Source organism: Pinus tabuliformis, chromosome 9 (genome assembly GCF_031772625.1).
Source record: "Pinus tabuliformis cultivar Carrire ecotype Pingquan chromosome 9, CPIR1, whole genome shotgun sequence".
Classification (NCBI taxonomy): Eukaryota; Viridiplantae; Streptophyta; class Pinopsida; order Pinales; family Pinaceae; genus Pinus; species Pinus tabuliformis.
The window spans coordinates 478,037,051-478,048,330 of record NC_142307.1 but is presented as its reverse complement, the minus strand read 5'-3'; the positions used below and the strand labels follow the sequence as shown (position 1 = coordinate 478,048,330).

Sequence of the window (11,280 nt, the reverse complement as noted above, 5' to 3'; positions counted from 1 at the left end):
CTCGCCCAGCACCCCGTCCAGGCATCGACAGCACTATTGCATTTGATGCATTGCTTGGCCAAATCTCTAGCCTGCTCGAGACTCGAACGCACGTCGGGCAGGAGTTCCTTGATGAGATCATTTTCTGTCCAGTGAGGAGACTCAGCTACTGAGGTCACACAAGCCTTCAGTTGCTCTAATCTTGTTCGAATTATCTGCCATCGCCCTATGAAGGCCTTAATTGTCGAAACGTTTATCAGAAGAACTGGTATCAGCCTCTGAACAATTGCCAGCAGTGACGCAGAAGAACTGAGGGCCTGCGGGCATCAGAGTTTTTGCAGGGCCAGATTCAATGCACTGCAGAACTTAGAGGAGAAAAGAGGGCAACTCAATCCATATTTGGAAAAAAGCAGTCAAATTGCAGTAAAAAATGCACTGCAGAACTTGGAGGAGAAAAGAGGACAACTCAATCCATATTTGGAAAAAATCAGTCAAAGTGCAGTGAAAAAGCAATCAAAGCCCAGTGCATGATTGCGACATGAGATTTCAAATCAATTGTTGAAACTATCTCACCTGGTCGAACAGAGTAGGGTAAGGAAGACCTATCTATTTAGATTTAAATTTTATATGCAAATTATGTGACATTAAAGTGATTTAATGTGTATGCAATTACAACAAAAGTGACTATAGCCCTTGCCAAACTGGTCGAACGGAGTAGGGTAAGGAAGACTTATCTATTTAGATTTAAATTTTATATGCAAATTATGTGAGATTAAAGTGATTTAATGTGTATGCAATTACAACAAAAGTGACTATAGCCCTTGCCAATGAAATCATGAGCTCACTTTTATAAAAAAATTATGATGATTTTTCTTGTTTAAACTTTTAAAATTAATATATCAATAAGATTTTAATTTAATTTATGATGGAACAATTTAACTGGTCATTGAATACAATTAATGCATACTTTTGGTCTAGCAATGTCAAAGATGAACATATTTAAGGTCACCGTGAAAGTAATTGAAAAGTGACACATTGTGTTGATTTTTGTGAAAAAGAATATGCAATTATTAGATTTTTAGAGTAATGGTTAATTTTGATTGTTTATTTTTAGGTTGAGAAAGGATGCCATTCAAATATATACACATAATGAATTTATAGTATATTAACTTCACATAAATTTATCTCTCGAAAATAGTTCACATAAAATAAATAAATAAACTATGCTATTCAAATATATACACATAATGAACTTATAATATGTTAAGTTCACATAAATTCATCTCTTGAAAATAGTTCACATAAAAAAAAATATATATATATATATATATATGTGTGTGTGTGGGGTTGATGTTGCCATTAATCTTTATATATTCTAAATTTATATTTTTCAATATAAATAGAAATACAATAACCTAAATAAACTCATCTCCGAAAAATAGCTCACATAAATTAAAAAAATTATGGTTGATGTTGCCTTTAATCTTTATATATTCTAAATTTATATTTTTCAATATAAATAGAAATACAATAACCTAAAATATATTTAATTAAAAAAAATCCTCAATAAATAATTTTGAATATATATATATATATATATATAAAGAAAATGAACAAAGACTCTCACTAGATATCAATGTATTTAGGGATCTTAGCTTATATATTAAGTAGTTAAAAAGGGATTGGTTAGAACAAGTATAGATCTATCTTAGCACAAATCTAACATGAGCTCTCTCATGGTGCCCTCCTATTTAGATTCTTTCAAAATAACGATTTTCCTTGTAATGAAGAATAATTTTCTTTAATGTTGGTTTATTGGATTGTATGAATAATGAATGCCTTCAACCAAGTAGAAGGTTTTTCACCATGTAAACTCTTGGAATGGCATGTTCCAATTGTCAATATAAAATGATGATATAACACAGATTAGAATTTTGGCCACCACGAGATTAGAATCGTCAAAGTTGCAAATTTTATACCAAAAGTTATGAATAATTGCGAGCTCATGTCTAGCTCATTTTCATCTAATACATGGTGATGTCTAAAATTTATGATTTTTTATGCAAATTTATATTTGGAAAGATAGGCATCATATTGTTAGCTATCATATTTTTCATGAATTAATATTATTTTATTTATCTTATCTAATGTCATCTACTAGTATTTTTTCAAATCTAGCAAATATTCGCTATTTGCAACTTGAAACACCATCTTTGAAGATTAAGAGGCAATCTATGTTGGAAAGGTAAGTTTTATTTAGCTTATCTAATGTCATCTACTAGTATTTTTTCAAAATCTAGCAAATATTTGCTATTTGCAACTTGAAACACCATCTTTGAAGATTAAGAGGCAAAGGTAAGTGATTTCTCTTTATCTTCTAGCTCTGAATGACATGTTGTTTACTAATTTTTATTATCAATGATGTTTTATATAGTAGGATTATTCTCGAATTTATGCCTTACGGCGTTTCCTTTGCAGCATTTGGTGCAATTGCTAATATTATTAGTGACTAAAAGAGAGAAATGATTTCCTAGTCATGAGGATATCATGTAACTTCTGAGGGAAGTTATGTTTTTAATAAAAAAAACAGTAACCCTAATGCCCCCCCCCCCAAACCGTGGGATAGTTTCCAAGAAAAGGGGGAAAAGGGGAAAACTGTGCTGGAGAGGACAGGCAGGAGGCAGCGGAGCAAAAGGGGGCTTACTATGTCTGGTGATGATCAGATGGTAAGAGCGCAGTGCGCATGCAACTTGTGAAAGATTGTTGGTCTTGTGAGCAAGCTAGGGGGGAGATTTGGTCCCGAAAGACAATCTCAAGGTCGGGAGGTGTGACTAGCTTCGACCAGAGGTGACCACTCCTTGTAGAGTACTTAAATAAAAGCACTCAGGTATGTGGTACCTTCTGTGAAATGCTGATAAATTGAACTGAATTGGAAGGGTCTTGTAAGTAGACAGTTTTCTTTAAGTATTCGCCACTGTTAGATAATTAGAGAAAGAGTCTCATTTACAGGGTTTGATATTTCTTAAAGGTAAAGAGGAAAATATAGCTTTGGTAATATAGTTGTCAAATTGAGATTATCTCACTGTGGGTTTGGGTTTATGATATTTAACTATTCTATATGCCTTCGACACCCTGCCCTGTAAATACGTTCATATATCATTTGTGGAAAATTTAGTATTGAACAACTGTGGAACTGGAAGGACAATAGTAGTATCTGTAAGGAAAAATTATACAGTTCGGTAGAATGCAGGAATAGAAAAGGAGCTATTATTACTGTTCTGTTGAGTGCAGAAATAAATAGGAAAACACACAACTACGGTTCTTTTACAAAAACAAAGAAATGAAAACAGACACAGACGGAACCACATTAGAGCTACGCAGTACAAGTGTTTTTCTTGAAAATTTAGACATATAAAAAAAAGGAAATATAGGAAGTTAACCAAAACATTGCTCAGTGTTCAGATCACCTCTGCAAGTTAAGAGACTTCGCGTCAGATAATATAAGAGTTGTTGGTAAATAACTGTTGCATGAATAACCTATTAAATGGGGTAGACTCAAACCCCGGAGTCACTCAGGGTTTTAAGGGTTTTTCAGGGTTTTGAACCCTAAATGGACGCAAGCAACTTCCAAGGATGAGAACCTCAATATAAATTCCCACCTGTTTTGAAATAACTTACCGAGGGGTAAAAACCCTCTAGCGAATTTCCTGGAAACGACAATGGGAAGCGAAACTCATAGCGGGATGAAACCTGAAGAAATGAAAAGACCCTAAGCTCTGTTTGGGGTATGACTCCAACAATTCGTATACAAAAGCCAAACGCGATTTTACAAGAAATTCTTTTAACAGACTCTCAAAACTATTTATTGAACTATTTTACAAGCTAGTTCGAGGCCATATTCTGAGTCTAGAAACTTTGAATTTTCATTACAGAAAACAAAATTGAATAGTACCAGAACAAATAAACATATGAGAATATAGGAGGATCCACGTAAGAACTTTAAATATGTAATGGATGAAAGAAGTTCCAATATATACACAGTTCTGGTTTTGTACCACAAATAACTGTAATACAACCGAGAGATGATCTTATAAACTGTAGCCGAAAATCCTTTACATATTCCAAGCAAGAATAGCAAAATTTAGATAGAACTGTGTATCTGAAGCTCAGGAGCCTTGCGGGAACTAAGCCCACTTCAAACCGTAGGAACTCTAAAGAAACAGAGTAGAACTTGTAATGCCCCAGGAAAATGTAAATATTTGACTTTACTATGGTTAAAAAAACTGAATATTACATTATTAGCTGTTTTGGAATTTAATAATATTTTTATTATTTCTTTAATAAGATAAGAAATGTTTTCTTGGAAAACGCTGGCAACTTCTAAGGGGGAATTTGGGAAAAACGGTTGCAGTGATGGCAACCCTAACTACCTCTCCTAACTGGAAAGGTTTCCAGAGGAAAAGGAGAAAAAATTTAATCTATGATGTAGAGGACAGGCAGAGGAAAAAGAAGAAAATGGATGGCTAAGTCTGGTGATGTCCAGATAGCCAAGCACATGGTGCAAGTATCTTGTTGAGGACAGTGGTCCTGCAAGAGAGCAAGGGGGGAGATTCTGGTCCCGAAGGACGAATCTCAAGGTTGGGTGGCAAATTAGAAGTGGGAGATAAGGAAAGGCTCAGCTTCTGGAGTGTTTCGCAAGACAAAGCCGTTCAGGAAACCAAGGTGAATAGTTCTGTTGGAATAGCGAATTGACATCAAACAATATAGGTACTGAAATTCCTAACAATTGTGCATGATTAAGTTTTGTTTCATTCGTAGAAAAAAAAGAGAACTGTAGTTGAAAACTCTATACAGAATTGACTCTTTAAATAATAATAAAAAAAATACATATTGATATTTGAAACTTGGCTTTCAGAGAAAAAAAAAAAAAAGGAGAAGGGGCAAGTATATCAAAACCCTCTTAAGTTCTGGAAAGGCATGAGAGTGGATGTTAACCGTAGTGAAACTGTAGGGTTCGTAAAGATTCTGGACCGCTCACCACCCTGGCATGGGAGAAGAGAGACCCTAGGTGATGCAGGAGCATCCAGCTCACCATAACCAGGTGAAGTCTCTGCCAGGTTGGAAAGTTGTTTGAGTATTTGGATTGTTTTTTTTTATGTTTAGTTTATTAGGACATGGGATAGGATTTTATTTTGTTTCACTTTTAATTACTGTGTTAGTCAAAGTTAATAGTCGGTTAGGGTTGTTATTTATCCAACAGAAACAAACAACAGTTTAATAATTGTTCTGTCAACTTAAGGGGAAAAAGACAAAATTGTCTAAATGAAGATCTTGTCATGTCAACCGAACTGTAGTTACACAACCATATTATTTCTGTTCAACTGAAAGCAATTACAGTTTCAATTAACTGTAAACAAATGATGTATAAATATTGCAATGTAAAACAGGGAAAAGGTTCAGCAATTTCATAATAAAGAAATAAAACAGAGACAGATCATATTTCAAAACTGTCCATCTGTATCATTGCCTATTTACTGTACTACTGTATTTTCATTTATCGAATTGTTAAGAACAGTGCTAGCAGACAAAGAACGACCACTGTAAGGTCGTGTTTCATTGTGTTCCCAACAGCAAACAACATCGAATTCATGCATACGTCCGAAATCAGAGCAAAGAACAAACGAATCGAGCCACAGCCAGATAGTGAAGCACAGCAAGACGACTGAGAGGATAAAGAACCGGAAACAGAGTGCCGAAGGAAACAACCTATAGCAGAGGTACTTTCGAACAATTCTTCATATTTTTCATAAGTAAACAGATATAACAAAATTATGTTCTCATTGTTGTTGACCCGAGTATAGATGTATTACATTTGTTTATAAATAAAAACAAGTGTTGCGTCCACAGAGTGGACAAACCCTAGCCTAGGGTTTGGTAACAGTGAACCCTCTTAACTCAAACGAACAGCCAACCAGAACAAAAACTACAGCCAGATTGAAGTTTCATTTTTCAAAAGGGATTTAGACTACACACGAAGGCAAAACGGCGAGCTATGAACCCAACAGGAAATTAAAAACCCTAACAGGACATTGACGGGCTTTAAGAGCCAGAGCCTACCGGCAGAGAGTTGCCACATTTGGGAGACCGAACTCATAAGGAACCCACGTACCCAGGTCGAGCCATTGACCTGCACATACAAACAGGGCTCAGTCAATACATCTGTATAGTGAGACCTAAAAATCGAAGCAAAATAGAAACAAAAGGGTTATATAAATTACTTGAGTGTGACTGGACCAAGGAGTTCGTGGAACAGAGCCACTGACGAATCGAAAGAGCCTGAGACAGAAGGAGCAGGCCTGGTCAGAGTCTACGCCAGAAGAAGGTCGAATTAAATCAAGGAGAGGACCATTTACATGTTTGTAGCCGTGGAAGTCCATCACCATGTTACCTGAGTTCAAGGGCACCAGCAGTTAAACCATTTTACATACCGAGCAGAGACCAGAAGCAATAAGAACAACAGCAAGGGGAAATTATCGGACGAGAGACCAGATTCCAAAACCAAACCACAGAAGAACGACAGAACGAGACCAGGGAACTTACTGTTTGAAAAGAGTTCGAGCAAGCGCACCTCCAGAGCCAAGGCAGACTCGTGCCACAGGAGAAACCCACAGGCAACCGCATAATCAAGTTTGGAAGGCCGGCATTCATTCACAACCACACCCAAAGGAAAACCAAAGATTACCATATTCGCCGGAACAAGAACCATACAGTGTAACCAACAAACCCTCGCAGAGCCGCACAGCAGAACCGAACAATCGCGAATGACCGGGAAGCCAAGGTGTTTTGGGCAAAGATCAACCGGAGGGAACCAGGCCCGAGGATCGTAGGTGAACATTGAATGAAGCATTAACTCACTCACAGTTGCCTAACCAAAATATCTACTACCCATATTGCATGCAACCGCCGAAAACAATAACCAGACATTCCACGTCATAAAGCCCATAACAGGTGTAAAGGCGAGGCTAAGTGGAAGCGTGGGCTGGGTCACATCACTAGGGATGGTAGATATATAACATAGCAAAACAATACCAATTTTCCGACCAAACCCTAGCCGGGTAAATATAAATCGAGACTGCAATCAAAGATTTCACGCTTGGAAAACAAATAATAAATATGGAATTGAATTTTACCTGTTAATAGTAACCAGAACAATGAGGGTAAAATCCAAAGTGATGCAGGTCCATAAATTTTGCTGGGTATTATACGGAGGTATAGTCTGGAGAAATAACGCCGGTTATATATAAATGTATACATCTCATTTACAATTAACATGCTGGAAACACAGATAAGTTGTAAACATATATGGCATACAAAACGTAGAAAATTTTCTGCCTCAGGTTGTAACCGAAGATGGACCACAGAAAATTGTGGAGAGAGAAAACTCTGTATCATGCAAACGAGCCCGTCAAGGGTTACCTTGCACACGGACTTCCAGAACCTTACGGGTGGGGTTTCACAATAAATCATTAACTAAGAAATCTTGCGTATAAGACTTAACTACCAGAAATAAACATGGAAGCAGTGAGAACCAGTAAAGAACCTAATCTTATAGTACAGAGGAATGAACTAGCGTCAGGCAGTGCTAAACATTCATCTAAATTTCGGTTCAATTATTAGGACGAATGGTAATCTGGATGGAGACTGTTATCATTCACAAATTTAAACAACTGAACAGAAAATAAGGTGTGGAAACAATACCATTATACCATACAGCTGTATATAGCTTGAGAACAACATCTATTTAGCAGTTGGTTATAAAACTGTAACAAAGGTTATGCGAATACATATGCACATTCGGAGAAGAGAATAAGTTTAACCAAGGCGCTTCCAGCAGCTTCACCCAGGATTTTCCTGAGAGTTGCTTCATAGCACATTGCAAGCTCACATAGTACAACCAGATAAGCCACGGGATAAACCATGGCAGGTAAAAAAAAATATACATAGCTACATCAAAATAACCACTGTTCAACTCGACGCTAGAGAGCTAAAACAAAACCCTCTACCCGAGCAAAAGGGTACAGGTCTCAACCCCTACAGCTCTCGGTTGTACAAGAAAATTACCCTGCTAACTCAACAAGCCTTCAAAACTTTCAGAACTCGGAAAGGCTGTGCAACAGAACCAGTATAGTCGACCATCTCAGATTCGAATCATCTGAAGAGCCAAACTCAGTCAAAGAACAGCTATCCGGAAGCAATTCCTTACCTGGGCTTCTTGAGCAAGGAAGACAGGTGAGATGCCGACCCTGCAGCCTCGCCTGAGAGTCTCGGATTCTTGAGGCGAGCTCTACAACCAGAACGCACCATTACAACCTTAGTTAGCAGAGAGTTGTGGGAGTGTTCAGCAGAAAATAAAATTCCAGAGACGAAAATGTCAAATAACAGAAAAAAAAAAAATACCCGGATTCTTCCATGTGATAGGGTCGCCATATTCCCGCATCTGGTGGCCTTCCAACTTGTTTCAAGGCCTGGCGACAGACAGAGCAGACCCGTGGAAAACTAAGGGGAGAAACAGAGCCGGAGCCAAGTGGTGGAAGCGATAATGCAACCGGATAACCGAGAGATGAATGAACCAAACCATGAAAGAGCTGAACCATCGGATCATAACCCAGCCCATCCTCCGTTGATGTGGCGAAAGGCTCGAGGTAAATGACTGCGGATAGAAGGGCCTGCTCGTGCCACGTAGAGGGCAGAGCAGGGAGAATTAACACTGATAGCCAGAGCATTAACCCAAACAGTACAATATAACCAGAGCATATTCAATGAAATTGCCAAGTGTAACATATATCCGCCAAGTTTATCGATCGCAAGGAGGCGGGAGATTTCCAAGGTACGTATAGAGTTAATGAACCTTAGTCCTATAGTACCAAGCCGATAACATCACCATGAACCAACAATCCGGTTGCCAGAAAACTTCACCAACGACCGGAGTAGTAAGGACGGTAGGAGGGTTGCCGACTTAATAGTTTCCATAGTGGTATTTAACAAAAAAAAAATTACTATGGTAGAGTGTGGGAGACATGACAGAACTCTTCAACTAACAAAGGAAAAACTTCCTTAAGAGACCCTAACCCTTCGGCGCCAGCATGCTTTTAACAGAAAAGCCAAAAAAATTGTGATGAGCCGAGGCCAGATGGCAGGCAGGGGCCATAATTTCCCAACCAGAATGATTCTTACCCAGTTGCTGTCGAAACCTAACACCGGAGGAGCGCCTTCCCCATTGGTATAGTTGTGAGCCTCAGAACAGTAACCAGACACCCCGCAAGGTTATAATCCCACATAAAAGGAGTAAGGAAACTGGCGAACAATAACGCAAATAACATGGTTACCTGGAAACAGTCTTGACCACCTCTGGACCATGAGCTCAAACTGCAAAGACATCAATTCCACCGTGTCGAGTGTGTCTAGTTGCATAGGGGGCTAAGGTAAGGGCCACAGCAGAGCAGGCTTCGCAAGGAAGCTACCAAAAGAATGAGGTCAATACCATTGCTTTCCGAAGAAGAGTAGAACCTCGGGGTAGTGCCACCGTAGGATCGCGAGGAGTGTGCTACACCGTTGATGAGGCAGAGATTCCAAGAGAAGCGAACGGGACCGGACAGTCTGCTCAAGCCACGTACAGGGCAGGAGCAGAGGAGTTAATGGCAATCACTACGAGCATGGAAGGCCATGTGATGGAAACAGCATGAAACACCCTGGGGTGTTGTGCATCAAGCCGCGTGGAATGCCAACATTAAAAAAAACATAAACCATTGCAATTAATCCAGCCAGCTAAATAGCCAAGTCATCAAACATTAATTTGTTTAATAAGTGTGACGAGATGGTAGAAACAAAAACCATTAAAGTTGTAGCAGCGTCATACATCGAAATAGGTGCTAATAATCAAGTTATGCATTGTACAATAATTTTTTTTTATGTGACGGTGAAAATAGTAAATTAATATAGTAGAGACATGACACTAATGGTCTCACCACCCTTTATCAGAGATTCAAGTAAAATATGAGCCCCTTCATCACAAACTCAAGTAAAGCATGAGCCCCTTTACTTGAGTGCATGTACTTGAGTGCATGATGAGTGATGAGACCACTACTCGAAACCTAGAACATCAAGAACATTAGTAAACTCGGGAACAACATATATCCAAAAAATAGTCTCAAATTTAAGCTTCAAGAAAACTCATCGTGAGTTGTTGGCGCAACGTTGAAATAAGATAGTCTATGAAATCATCGAGAGCGTATTGCCAGGAATCAGCCTCCACAGGGAGCAAATAATTGTTGATGTAGTCGTTGCTTCCGATGGACATTAAATAGATGGATTCACTAAAGAATTTCTCCACTTTGGCATGCCCGATTTTATTGGAAATGGACATCTTGGTCCCTTGAAACAACTCTATTTGGCTCCACAAATAGAGTCGTTGAATCTACATGAGCATACAGTCAACAGGTGAGAAAATGAAATTAACAAAAAAAAAAAAAACCAGAGGACCGAGTAATGTTGATTAGTTATTACAAAAAGATATCCTGTTTCATTTAGAATGCCTCCGCCACCCGAAGCATAGTTGACACCTTGAATCAACACGGTGTTGTCATCAGTGGATGGATCCAGGATCGGCGGCAGGATTGGCAAACCTGTTTTCTCAGTTTCAATATTAGCAACACCCAATCAAATCAATACCTCCAAAATGCCCCATATACAAATAAATATTCACAAGGTGAAACAAGTTGAATTGTGGAAGTTGGGGGATGTAAGAAATACCAACTATATCACAAATGGTTCGGCCATTGGTGTATCTGCCGGTAGGCATTCTGTTACCATAATCAATGCCATACCATGGATAATTGGACTTGGCTAGACTCCGTGGCAGGTGATTGTTGTTTCCAACATCTGACAAAGAGTCCCCGAATATAAAGGATACAGGCTTTATCTCTCTTTCTGCTTCACCTGTGACAACGTTTAACGCCACCACCATCATGATTGCCATGAAACATGTACTCACTGCCTCAATCACAAGCCTCTCCATTACTCCCCTCATATACTCAAAATGCTCTGTTGCAATTGTTGTTGTGTTCGAATTACACGTCGCGATCCTCTGGTATTTATAATAAAAGGTGGTGATTTTAGTATTGTTGTCCGATACATAGAGTCAAGTATGAATATGACAAGCAATAGACGAAAAGTGGAGGAGGAAGTATTAGAATGAATAATCGTTAAGGTGTACTATTCAGAACAGCTTCCACATAACCACAG

The 11,280-nt window shown here is 38.5% G+C and overlaps 1 pseudogene; it reads right to left on the bottom strand.

Moving 5' to 3' along the window:
• Window positions 1-10,192: 10,192 nt before the first annotated feature.
• LOC149149293 (GDSL esterase/lipase At1g74460 pseudogene) lies at window positions 10,193-11,053 on the bottom strand (annotated as a pseudogene).
• Window positions 11,054-11,280: the final 227 nt, after the last annotated feature.